General features: G+C 37.8%; 1 long non-coding RNA gene across 2 annotated transcripts in view; it reads left to right on the forward strand.

Moving 5' to 3' along the window:
• LOC110260709 overlaps positions 4,281-19,029 on the forward strand; it is a 76,094-nt gene continuing 61,345 nt past the window's right edge. Inside the window, exons 1-2 of one of the 2 annotated variants that reach the window (XR_002344049.1) lie at positions 4,281-4,441; positions 8,189-8,300. This is a non-coding gene — a long non-coding RNA (uncharacterized LOC110260709). Of the gene's footprint in view, positions 4,442-7,334; positions 8,301-19,029 lie in introns of those variants that run through there. The other variant, XR_002344048.1, reaches the window with a different exon arrangement.

The raw sequence follows: 19,029 nt of genomic DNA on the forward strand, positions 1-19,029 counted from the left end.
ATAAATGCAAAAAAAAAGAGATAATTTACTTTGTGGAGGAGAAAACAGAGGTCAGAGACACTAACTGATCTGCTGCAGAGAACATAAAACTGGGCTGATGGTAATGCAGCTCAACTGGCTTGCACTTAAAATGGTTTACTGGGAGTTCCCTGGTGGCTCAGTGGGTTAAGGATCTGGCATGGTCACTGCTGTGGCTCTGGTTACTGATGTGATGCAGGTTCGGTCCTTAGCCTGGGAACTTCCACATGCCATGGGCTCAGTCAAAAAAAATTTCTTATCAATTTTTGGCACTCAACATTCACTGGTGAAGCTGTAGGCAGTCAATATAAAAAATAATTAGTTTTAGAGATGAAAAAAATATAGACTTCAAAAGACTTCAAAAACTTACTTGGAGTTGCTCAGTCATTAAGAGGATATGCTCTCAATTTCTAAAAACTGGGTTTTTTTGTTGTTGTTTTGGGTTTTTTTTTTTGTTTTTTTGTTTTTTTTTTTTTTTACTTTTTAGGGCTGCACCCATGGCATATAGAAGTTCCCAAGCTAGGGGTCAAATCGAAGCTACAGCTGCCAGCCTACACCACAGCCACAAGCAATGCTGGATCCAAGGCGTGTCTATGACCCACACCACAGTCGATGGCAACATGGGATCCCTGACCCACTAAGTGAGGCCAGGGAATGAACCCGCCTCCTCAAGGACACTAGTCAGATTCATTTCCACTGCACCACAACGGGAACTATTAAAACTATTTTTTGAGCTATTGTCTGCCTGAAAATCATGGAGGGCAGAGTGTAGCCAGCACCGTGGTTTTAGCTATTACGTAAAAAATAGTATGCCAGCCTAGCCAGGTCTGCATCAGTATCCAGGTGGAAACTTTCCTCTCTTCACTGGTAAATTCTGGCTCACTTTCCATTCACTAATGTGGTTCCAGGCAGCCTCTGTAGTTTAACTCCATCAACTCTTTTCCTAGTTTCAAAGCCATGACTTACTATAGCAGGTCAATTGAATGCTCAGAAAAGAACTGGAATGTGACCCTCTTTTCCTCCTTCCTAAATCTTCCACACCCTCATGTTTTCTGCTCTTGACAGGAAGTTGAGGACAGAATGTTGAAGAGAAAACTAATTTCTCAAGTCTTGGAATTGTATGCCACTTACTTAACTTTTACTCGCGCTATTGTCTGCTTGACCTCAGTTCAGAACACAGGGTTGGGGTGGTGCATTGGAAGAACATGAATAAGAGATAATAACATGAAATAGCGGAACAGCAGTTTCTTAAGACCTTATTCTCCCTCCCTTCTCAGGTCCTGTGAAAAGCTTCATGTGCATAGTTGCATATAGATGTTACAGTTAGTCCCTGATGGCACACTAGTGGGCCTTGGTGTCAGAACTTGACTGCACCTTGGTCTAGCCATCAAACTTGTGTATTAACCATTATGCTGTGTTTCCCTTTCTGGCTCAAATCAAAAGTCAAGAAGTTCAGGAAGAATCCGTACAATATGGGTCCCAGTGAATGGCTGGTTCCAGGAAACTCTGAGTCATTTTAATAGCCAAGATTTATTTAGAAAAAAATAAATAAATAACCCCATGGGCAGTTCTTTCCACAAAGAAGTGAAGGAAAGCAAGCCAAGGATGAAAGCAGACATCCAACTACTAATGATGTGTCATAGATGCAATTATGTGCAGTGGTGATGAGGAGGCAGAAATTCCCCTGTGCATTGATTGTGCACTTTTTCTTATAGGTTATGTATGATTTCTGAGCCTTAGTTTTTTCATTTGTAAGATGGGATTAATAATCTTTGTACCATAGGTTTTAATGAGGATTGAACACACACACACATTTGTAGTATCTAGAATAGCTCCTAAACTTAGTAGTCATTCTGTAAATATTAATTCTAACCACTGTCCTGATACCCACCTACTTGGCTGTTCCCAAAGAGGCCAGTGTGGTTCTGATATTACCTGAGCTGTGGGTGGTAGGAACCAAGAGCCCTGGACCAAGCAAACCTGACCAAGAGGTTAGGCAAAGAAACACAGCGGACAGGGGAATAGCTTCAATCCAGACAGTAAACTCTGGATGTTTGAAACTAGTCGAGTTGGAGGATACCGAGTACCTCCCTTAGATCATCAGAGTAATAGGATTGAAACCAGGCAGCCAGGAAGGAACCAAGCATCACATATTTACTGGGCGAAGTGGTGAGATCCTCAGACAAGGATGTAGAGTCCAGACCCTATAGGTTGACTAGGTTTGCAAGTCAGGGTTGGGAATCTATGCAATTCTGGGTCATAGATTTGTAGCTCCTGCCAAAATGAGATCTTGGGACAAGAGTAACATTGCTGCCTATCACGAATTGCACACATTATTTGCTCAGGTGCTATTCAGTTCCAGAGCATATGGGACGTTTAAGTAGGTATACCTCTATGGAAATAGAATAAAGAATTTTATATGATGAGGTTTCCTAATGGAGGAAGGACAGCTGTATTATGGTCTAGGGCTGCTGAAATTCCCCAAATGGGGCTGTAGAGGGTCTGCACTGTCTTGAGAAGCTGAGAAAGAAGCTTCAGTCTTTTTGCCTTCAGACTCCATAGCCAGATCACAAAGTAAGCTAAGGTCAGTGCCCTACCTTTGTCCAATCAATACACTATAAGACATGCCTACTGGAGCTATATGTTTGTCTAGTTTTTATGAATACATAAAAGGCATTTAGCCTATTTTTATAGGACCTAAGATAACTAATTAAAAGCTGAAAGCTATTCCACCAAATTTAAGGATGAAAAACTGAGGCATAGAGAGGTTAGTTTCCTAGGTTATTTAGCTAAGTTTAGAAAAGCCACAATTTGCTAAGGAGTCTGGCTTCAGAGATACCCATTTAAATGCCACATTGTATTTCAATTTAGAGAAACAAGTTCCATCTAACACCTAAATCTCTGGGAAAGTGAAACAAAGGAAAGATTGTTCTTTTTCTCCCTCCCTTTTTTTCTACTTCCTAATGTGCCCTCAATTTGTGCATTTTCCTGTATGTTAGAGTTGCTGTCTCTTTTCATAGAAGTTGAGCATATTTTATTTTAACTTTGAACTTCCCCTAAAAAAGACATAATTTTTCAAAGACATAATGTGTATTAGTTCCACAATATATTTGAAGACATAAAATGTGGACGTGAAAGATTTTGACAAGGTGTTTAGCATCTGTTCTGGAATAGGCTCTTTATTTATAAGAAACAGAAACCTTCTCAAACTAGTTCAAATAAAATTTGAGCTTTATTGTAAGTTTCCAGTGAAACCTGAAAAAAATTCTGGAAATAAGGCAACACTACACTTCAAGCCAGCCAGACCCAGGGCTGTTCTGGTGACCACAAGAGTAGAGTTCCAGTCTGCTGTGTACTGTCAACAGTCCTGCTTGCAATGGGCTATGATGTTAGCACAAGTCACATTTATCACAGGAGACCTAAATGTGGGCATCAAAATGTGAGATGGGTCAATTAGATCCATTTCTCAAAAATTTAAATTAAGACATTAATACACAGGGGAATCTATGGTACTTGGTAACTAGACAGAAACAGGCAGAGGCAGACCCAGTATTGAAAATGGCCTCTAACATAACAATAACGCTAATGGATTGTCATGACATATAAAATATAATCTTACACTATTTTTTGTAATCTGGCCTATGTTCTGTGTTGACCTTAAGTAAATTTGTTTAGCCTCATAGGATATATTTGCTAAATTGATGTACAAAGAAAGCTATTTGTCATCTCACAAAAATTTTATCAGTGGGATTCATCCGAAGAGGCATGCAAATATTTTGCCAACTATATAAAAATGTGAGCTAAGTAGAATACTTCATAGTTTCATGTCCTATTGTCAGATGTAAAATGTGAAATGAATTCTAAATAATTTTAATTTTTATAAGTGATGGTAACAGCCTTGTCAACATCCCTCACTCTCCCTTTTTGGGTTTTAAATATGATCGAAACACAGTTATTAGGCCAAAATGAATCCTCATCATTGAATGATTTTTTTCAGAATTATCGACAGTACTGATATAATGCATATGACAATAAAGATTTACTGTTGTCTTTAGATTAATTCAAGAGTATAATTCTTTTAATTTCTATCAGTTCACATCCAAGAACTAAAGATACATCTATTGAGAAGAATTATAAAGTCAAAGGATGTGGTTTCTGAAAAGAGACAATTGAGCAGACTTGCTCCTGATCTTTCTAATTTAACTTTCTAGGCTTATATTTTACAAATATTTATAAATACTTCTGGCTAGATAAAGCCCTGCATTTCAAGAATTTTAGCATTTTATAAACTGAACCATTATGATTCTGTATTTTCATTTCACTTCACAAAGGAATTACTGAATGTTGAAGGATCTGGTGGCAACGTAGTGCTTGTATCTGTCATAGGCTGTGTTCAATGTGCAAAGTCTGGATAGATTTGACTGTGAGTATAAAGTATATTTTACTATGTGTCTAATAAAATTTCTGTAATTTGAAATATGACTTGGAGAGCTTAGAGAGACTGTAGAAATTAAGGCTCAATTGCAGAAAATCTTTCTGAACTCTAGGGGGCATAAAATGTACTGGATGAAAAGTTGAATTTCAGAAACAGATGAACCATGATAAAAAAAAAAAATGGAGTTCCCTTTGTGGCTCAGTGGAAATGAACCTAACTAGTATCCATGAGAACACAGTTTCGATACCTGGCCTCGCTCAGTGGTTAAGTATCTGGTGTTGCTGTGAGCTGTGGTGTAGATCTCAGACACGGCTCGGATCTGGCATTGCTGTGGCTGTGGTGTAGGCTGGCAGCTACAGCTCCAATTCGACCCCCAGCCTGGGAACTTCCATATGCCTCATAGGGCAGCCCTAAGAAGACAAAAAATAAAAATGTATTTGGCACTTAACCTCTTTAAGACTCCATTTCTGCAACTGTGAAATGGAGGTAATGACAGTCCCCAACCTACATAAATATTTGTTACCATGAGGATTAAATGAGGTAATGCAGATACGTATTGTAGTACATAGAAGGTAGTACTATAAATGGTAAGTGTAGATCATAGGATGGGAAATATTGACTAAGAAGATAAAGAGTTAATAATAAAAACAGTGTAAAAACTAGAAATAATTCAGGTTATTTTTAGAGTTCAAAATTTATAGTTTGAAAGTTCTAAGTTCAAGTAAAGTACTTATCATTATTCCCTTTTTGATGTTTAAAATGGTTATCTCTTGAAATTGCCTGAAGGTGAAAATACATGAACTGAAAATAATTGTTAAAATATGGAAAACCTGAAACAGAAATGGCCCTGGTAATGTCCAAGGACTGAATAACTAAGATGATGTTCCTCAAACCCAAGGTGAATTAGTAAATTATGATCTGGTAAATGAGTTACTAACTACTGTTTAGAAAATATTATCAATCAGATATTTAGAAGCGATAAGGGAAAATGTGAATCCCACTATGCAATTGATAGAAAACCAAGGCAGCTTGTTTAATCTTTGATCTTCCATTTAAAATAATGTGTTTTGAGAATCCACATAGTGAGGCTGCTTTGCATCTGGAGAGCTGCAGAACCTGATGGTCAGTTGCAGAAAGTCACAAGTGGGAAAGGCAAAAAAGGTTCCTTATTAAAACTCAGGAAAAGAGTGGTACCCCTTCCTCAAAAGAAGCAACTAGTTTTAAGGAGAAAGTCCTAGTCCTTTTTACACTTAAATCACCTTGAACTATTTTCTGGCCGGGTAATCAGGAAAAAGAAAACATTTCCAAACAGTAGCGTGGAGGGGATCATTTGCTTTGATGGCACCAACCCGAGGTTCGTGTCTTGGCTGCCCAGAGCCCTCTAGCTTTTCAAGATTCACTTGCCTCCTCATCTAAAACACTGGGAGATTGGGTAAGAAGTAGTGACATTCCAAGTGACTTTACTTGGCCGTTTGCTTCAAGTAAACCTTAAGAAGAAGTCAAATAAATAAAGCAAAAAATAAATGTTCTTTTTGAAACAATGCGTGTGTCTGTGTGTGTGCGTGCGTGCATGCGCGCGCGTGCATGGGTGCCCACCAGTCGTGCCATTTGCTGACTTTTCCCTCCTCCATAGATGGCTCCTCCTTCCCCAGGATGCCCCCTCACCACACACACACCAGTCCCTAGAGCTTCTCAGTCCCAGAGCCCAGGGACATTCAGAAAACACTTGGGCAACACTGTGCCAGATAAACTTCATTGATTCTGCATGTACAGGTGCTCTCATTCACTGCCAGAGGAGTTGTAAACTGACCCAGCATTTCTGGAACATAATAGACAACATTTACCAAAAGCTCTGAAGCTAGATGTACCATTTGACCACAAAATTCCTCTTCTAGGAATGTAACGCAACTAAGTAGATGGGAAAGAAGAAAAGATGTACAATTTGCTTATCTGCGTTATTTAGAATGAGGAAAAGTGGAAACATCCTCAGTTATGCTGTTATTACAAAATTTAAACACTACCTAACACATACTATAAAGGATTATTTTTAAATTAGAGATTTGGAAGAAGTTTGAAGAAAGTGATAAGCATAGGGAGGAGACCTCCTAGTTTTTGCTGGATGCTATTAGAAAAAAAAAAAAAAAGTCAGAAGGTGATTCATCTCTAATTTAAGGAGATGTGTGAAAGCCAGAGGTTCTCTTAAGCAGCCTATAAAGAGACTCTCATCTCCAACAACCAGAGGACAAAAAATAGCTGATAATAAAGCCCAGGACCTAATTCTAGGAGCAGAAAAGCACCAGGTAATGTTGAATTATTAACCGTGGCAATACTGCTATGCTCAGGACCTTGATTTCAAAGGTGTTTGACCCTGAGATGTGGGATGCAGATACCCGAGTCCCTCTTCTTGGAAATCTTGAATCTCCAGCTTCCCTTGGACCATGGACCCAGAGAAGCAGCCCTTCTCTTCCCTATTAAACTCTAGCATCCCTGCCCTGCTGTAAGATAACACAGGGGCCTCTGCCTTGCAAAACAATGATAGAACTCTTTTGGTTCTATCCCCACCTCTCCTGCTGACCATAAAAAATAACTAGGGTTGGAGTTCCTGTTGTAGCTCAATGGTTAAAGAATCTGAATAGGAACCATGAAGTTGTGGGTTTGATCCCTGGTCTCGCTCAGTGGGTTAAGGATCCTGCATTGCCGTGAGCTGTGGTGTAGGTTGCCGATGCAGCTTAGATCCCACATTGCTGTGGCTCTGGAATAGGCTGGTGGCTACAGCTCTAATTAGACCCCTAGCCTGGGAACCTCCATATGCCATGGGTGCGGGCCTAGAATAGACAATACAAACACAAAAAAACTAGGGTCAAGTCATAATAGTTCCCTGCCAGAAACATGCTGGCACTAAATAGGAGACACTGTGGGGCTAGTCAACATGGCCCAGCTGGAGCCTGGGGAGGGTATATGTGACTGAGTTCTGGGCATGCTGGATCTAGGTGAGCGGGTCAAATCTGACTTTAGATAAGAGCAGGTTCATCAGTAGGAAAGCACTGTCTCATAATCTAAGATTTATTACCCTGTTGAGGGACCTCAGGAAACAGCCTTAACATGCTAATATTCTTGGAAGCTGGAAAAAGTGATAAGCATAGGGCCCTCAATAAATAAAAGAGTGATGCTAGAACTACTATGGCAGACAGTGGAGCAAAATGTTCAGAGAGGTGAGGAGACCAGGAGAGGTATGTGATATAAGGCTGCAAACCCCAGCTCACCGTGGGAGAATCTGGGGGACACTCCACCTACCCAGCTGATAAGATGAAGAGATCTCTGATTAGGGGACACCAGGCTGTAGCACTTCCAAGTAGCTCAGTGGTGAATGTCTCTGATGAGCCAGGGTTGACAAAGGAGATGCTGTTACAGAATTGGGCTTCCTGATAGCTATGGGGATGGGGGGGTTCCAGACTAGTTCTGATAAGGTATGAGAACTTAAACTTTAGAAGCAGTGTAGGTGCAACCATCATAACTGGTGGCAAGATCTGAAAGACAGCTGAGGGGAGCTGGCCTGTAGAGAACAGAGATATTGTAGGACATGATATTCTTTGGTGCAAGATAAATGGCCAGTCAAGAAAAGTGTTGTTCATGTTATAACATTTATAAGCCAAAGAGAAAAAGATTTATTGGCTAGTCACCCCAATAAAATTTCATAATTCCTTGTCTAATATTTGGACTTCCTTTGTTTTTTAGATCCTGAATCACTGACTGGAGGAAAGGCTGGATCTGCATGAGAAAGCACCCAAAATACCACAGCAAGTGTGTGTAATGATTCCCCTAAAGCACCCTATGGCCATTTATACAAGTAAGAAGAATACTCAGATATTTTGAGGACAGTTAGACGTGGGGCTTAGGTTGAGGTTGATACCCTAGGATCCATATATCATGAAGAATCCCTCTCTTAGAGAGTGAACACACATATGTGGGTTAGATTAAAAGATGGAATCCGGGCCCAAGTCCAGTGCCCTGGGCCCACATATTCATCTGGTATTTATTTTTCCTGTCCCTAAATATGCAGTTGGAATGGATACAGTTGGTAGTTGGCAGAATGCCCACACTGGTCTCTTGTCTTGAGGGGTAAAAGCTAACACAGTAGGAAAGGCCAAATGAGAGCTGTGAAATGGGCTTCTCTGCCACTTCTTTCCCCCACCTCCCAGCCAAGATAACAAACTTTAATCATATCCCAGGAGAAACATCAGAGAACATTGCCCTTAAAAACCTAAATAATTCAAGTATATTAGTCCTCATCACATTTTATTTAATTCAGCAGTCTAATTTTTAAAGAATAAATAGACTTTGGCAGAGGCTAAGAGTTTACTATAAACCTAGGCAGATGGTAACCCTAATTGCAACTGCTGTATTAGATGTGGTATCTTTTCTGAAGAAGATCAATAAAATCTTAGTATGATACAATTCACATTCACAATTCAGTATGGTGAGTCTGTTTTGTTTTCCATGTCAAGAAGGAGCAACAGAAGCAATACAGATTAATGTTGACAATCAAGGATGTACTTATGCTTTGCTCCAGAGTTACGTTAACTTTCTTACTCTCTATGTCATAATTTAGTCTGAAAGGACCTGTACCATCTGGACATTCCAGAGGTGGTCCATTATCCTGATGGCATAAGGTTAATCAGACTAACAAGTAGTGGCAAGTAGGAGGATTTTGGTAAGATATAGCTGATCTGGAGAGTAGAAGATACACCCTATGAGAATTCAGGCTTCCTATTTTGCCAGGCATACAAGACAAGAGTTCCTCTCTAGGAATTCCCTTTGGCCAAAGGAGCTGCCTTTCACTGGCTTCAAGTTGTTCCACCACTGAAAATATGTCTCTTTGCTCTCTGAGCATAATGCCTAATGCCATACCCTTCTAGAGCACTCATTAATTTATTCCACTATCCCTGGCCTTCGACTTCGTATCCTTCAACTTCTTATTCAGTGAGACCCATTTCTTCCTTTCTTTATGACAATTTTTTCTAGAAAATCGTATATACATATGTTATGATTGATTAATTCACTTGCAGCTATCTTTATCCTCAGACACTTTCATCAGCAAATAACTATTACTAAAATGTTTCCTATTTCTAAACAGCTGGGCAAAGATTTTGCAGATTGGTATCTTATAATTGATTCTAATAACTTAAGTTGGGCCATCAAAACTACTTCTCAAGCATTTTTACTTGGCAGATCTCATTTCTTTCATCAATTCTACTAAAGCGTCATAGTTCTCAACCTTTATTTCCACAGATACATCCTGGTTGCTACTCTCAACCACTTCTGCCTCACTTCCTATAAACCTAGCCTTGCCATCCCCTCCTTTTTCCAGTTTATTCAAGACTAACTCATCCACTTTCTGAGACCTTATCATCCACACACATATTTATTGTTTTTTTTATTTTTTTGCTTAATCTCAGACTAAGAATACCATCAACTTGCTCTTGTAGACAAAGAAAAAACTCAATTCCTCATTTAGCCATGATCACTATTCTAACTACTGTCAATCACTCTTGTCTTCTCATTTTCTTTCCCTTTTTAATTTTTTTTTTTAAATTTTTTGGTCTTTTTAGGGTATCACCCATGGCTATGTGGGTTCCCAGGTTAGGGATCGAATCAGAGATGTAGCCACTGGCTTACACCACAGCTCGCAGCAATGCCAGATCCTTAACCCACTGAGCAAGACCAGGGATTGAAACTGCATTCTCATGGATGCTAGTCAGATTCATTTCTGCTAAGCCACAACAAGAACTTCATCTCCTCATTCTCCATGTTTTATAAAATTTTAACTGACTACTGACATTTAAATTTTTTTTTTGATCTTCAATGATGTTGTTGAAAATGGTATAAAGAACAATAAAAGGTGGTTTGATATTTTAATCAAATAAGCCTAAAAATCATCAACTTGTTGAGATTGCATATGTATATTCAAAAAGACAAATACAGATACTATACCTGTGAAGAGGAAGTTTGTTTATTTTTATTATTTTGTGTAATGACTATTAGTGTGACATAAAAGTACAAAATACATGGATAAAGAACAGTGAAGTGGCCACCAGCACCCATGTTAACAAACAGAATGTTACATGACCTTGAAGCCCCTGTATTCCTTTCCCCACCCTATCTTGTTCATTCTTTTAAGAGGTAACTGTCACCTGAATTTGTTTTTTTTTTTATTCCCTTATCTTCTTATAGTTTTAGTAAATTCTTTGTAAATGTGAACAATATGTTTTGGTTTGCCTACTTTTGCGATTTATATGCGTGGGATTATGCTATGGTTCTTGCTTATCTTTGGCCAGCATTATGACCATGTTATTGTGTGTATATAAAACTTGACCATTTTATAGGATTTCAATACATGAATACATGTTAATTGTTTATATATTCTACTGTTAATGACTATTAGCATTTTTAGCTTAGTTTGCTCTCCTGTTACAAACACCACTGCTATAAATGCCCCTGTGCAAATCTCTTTCTGGTCATACATGAGTCTGTTGATTTTTTTTTGTTTTTTTTGTTTTTTGTTTGTTTTTGTCTTTCTACGGCTGCATCCGAGGCAAAGAGAAATTCCCGAGCTAGGGGTCGAATGGGAACTCCAGCTGCCGGCCTACACCACAGCCACAGCAATGCAGAATCTGAGTCGCATCTGTGATTTACACCATAGTTCATGGCAATTTCAATTTAATATTGAATATTAATATTTACTATATCAAAAGTTTGGTACTGGGGCCATATACAAACTGTAGAAGCTGAAGTAGAAGGAAGTATTATTTTAATAGTCTTATTTTCCTTTTGCTTTAATTTTAAAACTAAATCTTACTAATTAGCAGATGACCCTTGAACTTAATCCAAAAAATTTTTACTGAATGAAAAAGCAATTTACAAGAGCCATTACAAAGAAATGTCATGTTGATAATAATGTTTTCAAAATTGGTTTTTTTTTCAATTGATCTTTTCCACGCTGACTCAGACTAATGTTCATCAAGATTGCTTGATTACTCATTTTCCCTTCAAGTCCTTAATTAAAAGATTAAAAATTGGGATTTTCCTTTTCTTGGTTTGAGTTAGAAAGCTGAAACTACTTGGCTTTCTTCTGCATAATTCTAATGCCAAATTTTCAAAATGCTTTGCTATATTTCAAGATATATTTGGTATATGGTTGCCGGGTTTAGCCAAAAACAAACCAAACCAAACAACCAAACTGAACTAAAAGCAAAAAATAAGATGCCCAGTTAAATTTGAATATTGCATAAAGAGTGAATACTTTTTCCAGTGTGTCCCAAATTGCTTGTTCTTAATATGAAATTCAAATTTAGCTGGGAGTCCTGTATTTTATCTGGTAACCCAAATTTGGTAAAAAATAAAGTTGGGTAGAGAAGAACAATTGTAGCTTTGGGGAAGGGAAAATACCCATGTGAGGGTGAATTACAAAGATCAGAATGATTTGGGGTGGAAAGATGAAGATTGTAGGGCTTCTGGATTAGATTTGACAGGTGGAACAGAGGCAACTCCCTGTCAAGGAAAAGATGCTCATGCTGACAACGTGATCATTATTATTGGAAATTGGGGCATGTATGTTACAAATCTCGTAAAAATCTACCCCTCTAGCTTCAGTTTCAAATAGTCTGATGAGCATAGCCCAGCATTCTAGCCTGTCTGGAAAATCTTAGAATCTTAACCTTATCTTTTGAGGTTAGATAAAATGAATTAAAACATTCCAGAACACTGAAATAAAAAAGAATATTTTTATAAATAGATAAGAAGAGAACCACTTATTTTGCCAAGTTTAGAGAATCCCAGGAGGTGCTGATACTGTCAAAATTGTGTTTTTCTTTTCCTGTGTTTACTTTCTTTCCCTGTGGCCGTAATACTGAAATCACATTACCTTGGGATTAATATTAAAATGCCAATACCCCAAGGTGCTTTATTTTGTTCAAGGCAATGTGTGAGCTAAATCAGTGGGTTATGACTGAGAATCTCAACTCTCACTGTGCAGTAGAATTTCCTGGGGAGCTACAATAAGTACCAGTGTCTTAGTTCCATCATGAGAGATGGATTCGGGTCTTCCTGGTAGGGCCCAACATCCGATATTTTTCAGAAAGTCCCCTTGATGAATTTTATATGCAGTCAGAGCTGGACATTAGTTTGTTGCAGCATAGGCTGGATCACACATGGGCAGCAAGATAAAGGAAGTATTTCAGTGGTGTCAAAGGGCTGAGTAGGGTTGAGCTGAGGGGTGATCCAGGCAAAACACATGTAACAGGTTGTGTTGCCGAAACTTGGCCTCTGTCCGTTGTTGCCCCATGGAAACACAGAGATAGAGTTTTGGGTGAAGGAAAAAAAAATAGCTTTATTGCTTTGCCAGATGAGGGTGCCACAGCAGGCTAATGCCTTAAAGACTATGTCTCCTGCTTTGGGAGAGATTAGGAGGTGGTTTTAGAGTTTAGGGAGTGGAAAATAGGGCTGCAGATAAGGATCAGGTTAGACCAAGCTTGCATTGTTTCTCAAAGCTGGTGTTTAGTGGTCCCAGGACTTGTTCTGGTTGTCCTCCTTCTCAGAATGAATAATGCTTCATCAAGTAGTTCTTCCTTTTGTTGGGGGCTTTAGTTTTGCAGAAAGGTTCAAAGATATTGTTATGTATATTCCCTGAGAAGGGATCAGGACACTGCCCCACACCTGAACTGTTGTTTCTTGACTGCTCCTCCCTGGTCTCTGCATCCCCTCCCTTACCTGATTAGCAACTGCCCTTTGGAATGCATAGAAAGTCATGGAGCCTGAAGCTTATTCTCTAAAAACAAGAAATGGAGGACACAGAAAGGCTTGAGTGCCCAGGAGCTCACAGGTCCCTGCTCAGTTACAGTTTGGTTGCTGTATCACCAATCATGGGAAGATTCCTGGGTGTTTTCTCTCTAGAAAAGTTTTTATTGTGGTTGAAGTTGTCCTTATACCTTAGTCAGATCTGAACTGCAACTTGTAGCCCATTTCTGAGTTGAGTTCTTATGGCCCCACCAAATGGGTTTAGAAAGTCCTGGTTTTCTACTGAAAAAGCCTAATAAATTCTCATCCACCCACGTACTTTTGGGTATGTCTTTCAGGTGGGTTTAAGACTCAAGGTCAGTGTTGATGGTTTCTCTGTAAGTTTGTTTCTTCCTGGAACATGTGTTCTATTTCATTAGCTAAATTCTTGGTGGACAAGGGCAAAGACTCTAAATAAACATTGACTCTGGTGAATGGAGGGGCTTTTATCTAAATATTACAAATAAATTTGTCATAGTATGAGGGACTTAACCTTGTTAGATCCTTTTTTTTAATGGTGAATCATATCATTTTATTATTAATTTTTAAAAATATTAAACTGTCCTGCATCTGTAGATAAATATAATGTAATTATGATGTGTAATGTGTGCTCATACTCATAAAAAGAGATGCAAAAAACATGAGCAACATAGCAACAAACACACACACATATATCATCTATTTTTTGTTAATGTGATTGCTCTGTAATTTCATGAAAAGAGAAGAAACTGGGGTTATCAAATGTAACTTTTTAAGTTTCACAGTTGTCAATATTCAACCTTCGTGATGTGTGAAATACATTTTTTCTTTTACGTTCAGACAAATCTAGGAAGGTACTACAGAGTGATGGACACTTGGAATTCATCGCGAGTTGTGAAAAAGACACATATCAGTAGATATGAACAGAACTTTGGTGCGTTAGAGCATTTCAGAATTAAACTAATGAAGTCTTGCAGATGTCCTCTGACAAAAATATCAGAAAGAAACATATGATCTGAAACAATACAGTATTTTGATTAATATATCTTTAACTTAATTATAAAGGTAAAATATTAATTAGATCAAATGAAAAATTCAGAAAACTGCAAAGAAAAGTTGCTTATAATCACAGTTAACATACTGGATTACTTTTGTTGGCTATTTCCATCCATTTTAAGTAATTGGGATATTCTTGTGTAATTTATGTATGTTTCTATTTTCCTCTTTTATTGTATATTTTATTGATTTTTCTGTACAATTAAAAACTCTGAAAACACAGATTGAATAACTTCCCTTCATGTTGGCTCTGTTATTAGAAGTTTAGGTTATTTCTAAATTTTCACTGAATTTTTGAAAGAAACTTGACCACATTTTTTATTATGGGACCATATTTATTCTAAACACTTGCAGCTCAAAGTGTAGTCTGTAGAGCAACAGCAATAGAATCCCTGGGAAGCATTTTAGAAATGCAGAATCTCAGGTTCCATGCAAACCTACTGGATCAGAATCTGCACTTTCACAGATGGTGAGGTGATTCCTGTGCACGTTCAAGCTGAGGAAGCATGGGAAGTAGGGACTTAGAGTCTATTTCATGTGTGCCAAGCAGATTGGTTCACTGAAAGGCTTGGATTACCCTGAATGGTTCACAGAGAAGGCCCAGCTTCTGGTTGGTTACAAGCAAGACACTCTCACCCATGTTTCTTGCTCTAGTTCAGCCTTTCCATCTTAACTTTCGCTACACAGGGTCTTCTCAATTCTGTTTACATCTTAGAACTACCTGAAAAGTTACTTTAATATATTGATATTTGGGCCTCACTTCATACCTATTAAATAAAAATCTCTCAGAGGAGGATAGGGGTTTTTAAAAGCTCTCTAGGTGTCTAATAGGCAGTCAGGGTTGACACTCATTGTAGTTGAACCTAGTGAAGAGAGAAAAATAGATGCCAAGTGATAGAAAATGATTATTTTTCATTAGCCTGTCTTGCTGTCAAAAGCTGTAATCCTCTGTGTCATCAGTACCAAATCTGCAGATCAGTAGAGAAAAGGAGAGAAAGTTGGAAGTGTAGTTTTTTTTGGCTAGTGTTTGGAGATTGGAGTGACTTTAACTGAATTTCCAGTAAAGGGATCATACTCCAGAGCAGTCAGAGCCAAATTTAAAAGCCCAAACAATCAAATGACTGATTGTGTACTTGTTTTGTAAGTGAAAGGCAGGCAGGTTGAGAGGATGGTTGCCATTTAAGACAGATCTTCCAAAAAGGGTTGAGTGTAAGTAAAAACATCAAATGAGTTTTTTTCCCAGAAATAATATCCACTTAACTAATTTTATTTGCAATGATTAACATCTCAAGGTCTTTTAATATTTATCAGATTATTTGCAAAGCCAAAATATATCTTGATAATTCCAATTTAATTTCAAATTATGAAATAAAACAACTGGATGTATCATTGTGTCTCAAGCCATGGAATTTTCAACACCACTGAATTCTTTTTTAATAGAGTTTGAAATTTTGGTGTTGATATTGCCTTGGTTTGTTTACTTTGGCCTCTGTTCACCCTAAGGCTTTGTGAAATGCCTAAAGTGTTATTGTATTATTTCTAATGGCATAATCTGCTTGATTTTAGCTATAGCAAGATTAAGAAGAATTTAAAATGTTAATATCAATATATCATCCTTTAAATTCTATTCCAATCAGTTATTTTTTAAATATGTATCTCAAATTTAAAAAGATAAGGGATAGTTTTCAACAAAACCAAACACGGGCGTGCACACGTGCGCACACACACACACACATATACATCCAATTATCAATACTTTATTATTGTCATCTTTTTGACTTCACCTGTAGCATGTGGACGTTCCCAGGCCAGGAATCAAACCCATGCCACTGTAGTAACCAGAGCCACTGCAGTGACAATGCTGGATCCTTAATCTAGTGAGACATGAGGGAACTCCAACACTTTATTATTTGAATTACCCAACTACCGTGTACAATTCACAAATGTATTTCTTATCTTTTTGTTTGTTTGTTTGTTTGTTTTTTGTCTTTTTGATTTTTAGGGCTGCACCTGCGGCATATGAAGGTTCCCAGACTAGGGATCCAACTGGAGATATAGCTGCTGGCCTACACCACAGCCACAGCAACACCAGATCCAAGCCGCATCTGCAACCTACACATCACAGCTCATGGCAACTCCAGGTCCTTAACCCACTGAGCAAGGCCAGGGATCGAACCTGCAACCTCATGGTTCCTATTTGGATTCATTTCTGCTGCTCCATGATGGGAACTCCTGTTTGGTATTTTTTTTAAAGAACAAAATATAAATTTAACCTGTAACCTTTCTCTTTTCCATAACTTCAGAAATTTAGAGTCTAAATTACGCTGCACTTTTCTTGGATTATCATGGAAATGAATTTCTTACCTCCTCCCTCCCTCATCCTCTCCTTAGTCTGTTCAGGCTGCTCTAACAAAATACCATAGGTGGTTGGCTAACAAAGAACAGAAATTTATTTCTCACTGTTCTGGAGACTGGAAGTCTGAGATCAAAATAAAGGCAGATTCGGTGTCTGGTGATTCATAAAGAGTTGTCTTTTTGCCATGTCCTCACAAGGTGAAAGGGACAACGACTCTCTTAGAGCCTTTTTTTAAGAATGTTAGTGACCTTGTCACCACTTTTTACGACCCAAGTGTCTTCCAAAGGCCCCACTTCTTCAAACCATCACAATGATTAGGGTCCAACATATGGAATGAATGTGTGTTGGGCAGGCACAAACATTCAGTCTATGGCATCCTCTTAAGTTCTAGATCCAACAAGTGTTGCATTTAGTCTGTGTACAAGTAAAAAATCTAACCTTTTAAAGGAGAGGGGAGAAGGGATAAGAGAAATAGGTGAGGGAGATTAAGAGGTACAAACTTCCAGCTGCAAAATAAATGAGTCAAGGGTATGAAATATACTGTATGGAGAATAGAATCAATCATATTTTAATAGCTTTCTATGGTGACAGATGGTAACTAGACTTATTGTGGAGATTATTTCAAAATGCATAGAAATATTGAATCACTATGTTGTGTACCAGGAACTAACGTAATATTGTAGGTCAATTATACTTCAAAAACTAACTTATATAGAAAAGGAGATCAGATTTGTGGTTACTGGAGGTGGTGATGGGAGGGGGAGGGGGTTCGATGAAAGGAGTCAAGTTACAAACTTCCAGTTACAAGATAAATAAATACTAGAGATGCAGTATACAATGTGATAAATATAATTTACCCTACATATGAAAGTTGAGATTAAATCCTAAAAGTTTTCACCATAAGAACTTTTTTTTTCTCTTTCTTTACTTTTGTGTCTATATGAGATGATGGATGTTCACTAAATATTTCATGATGTATGTAAGTCAAATTGGTATGCCATATGCCTTAAACTCACACAGGTCTGTGTGTCAATTATCTCATGAAAACTGGAATAAAAAATTTGCAAGAAATTCAGAAATTGTTATTAAGAAAAAGGCCCTTGACACAGACTAATTATTTGCATTCCCTTCACTGGGGATGAACCTTAGAAATCACTAATGAGATTTTAATGGGGAATATACCCCTTTTCAATTAAAAAAAGTTCTTATATCTATGGTCAGTGAAGAAAAAACAACAATATTTTCCATTCATTAAAAAAAAAAAACAAAAAAAAATCAAACCTGTTCATACTGCCAAACGATTTACTGATCTTAGCCAATGGTTGTACAGGTTGCTCTTGAAATTAACCAGGATTAAATAGACTGAAGGATTTTACTTTCACTTTCTAAAGGACCTTCATGAACCACCTTGATTCTCTTTTAATATAAACAGGGAGGAGTTCCTGCTGTGGTATAGTGGGTTAAGAATCTGACTACAATGGCTCTGGTCGCTGCAAAAGCGCAGGTTCAGTCCTTGGCCTGGGAAGTTCCATATGCTGCAGGTGTGGCCACTAAAAAATAAATAAATAAAATAAAATAAACTGGGAATGAAATTAGCTACCTTGATACTTTATTTCTCTTGACTGGTCTGAGACATTGTCCATCCTAAACTCACAAACTGGTTTTTGGTTTTGGTTTGGGTTTTTTTTCCTCCAAAAGTGTTGAGAAGGAGGTCTTCTTCTTTATTATTGAAAAAATGTTTTTTTCTTTTTTTTTTTTTTAATAAACATGCAGAGAAATGTCATTTCCAACTTCTTCTAACAGTCCTGTCTTCCTAGTTGTAACAGATTCTGCAAATAACCACATGGAATGCAACTGAATATTTTATGGTTCATATTTTACTATATTGACTGTCATTTGTCCTTCCACAGGTCAAAATAAGTGCCAACACTTGATCCTTGTTTATCACAATATTCTAGGAAAATAGGAAAAGGCCAAAAGCATCCTCTTGAATTACCAGAAATTTTCTGTAGATTTGCCAGGATTAGAACCCACAGCTCTTTCCAAAACTTTTTGGATTAAGTAAAAATGATCTTGACCTTTACTTTTATAAACAATACCATGGGCATTAAAAAGTCTTTTACATTGTGGGAAAATGACAAAATAAGTTCTGTGAGTGAGATGGCAAAAATGATTAGATAATCCAACTGAACCAAAATTATCGAGGACAAACTAATATGATCAGAATGATCTGAGCCTCAACCAAGATTACAGGACCATTTTTAGAGGAAGAATTTCATGGGTCTCCAAGACGATTTCGGTTTATAACTCTATTTTCGATGAACAGTTCTATGCTTTAAAAACAAACAGCTGT

Source organism: Sus scrofa, chromosome 1 (genome assembly GCF_000003025.6).
Source record: "Sus scrofa isolate TJ Tabasco breed Duroc chromosome 1, Sscrofa11.1, whole genome shotgun sequence".
Lineage (NCBI taxonomy): Eukaryota > Metazoa > Chordata > Mammalia > Artiodactyla > Suidae > Sus > Sus scrofa.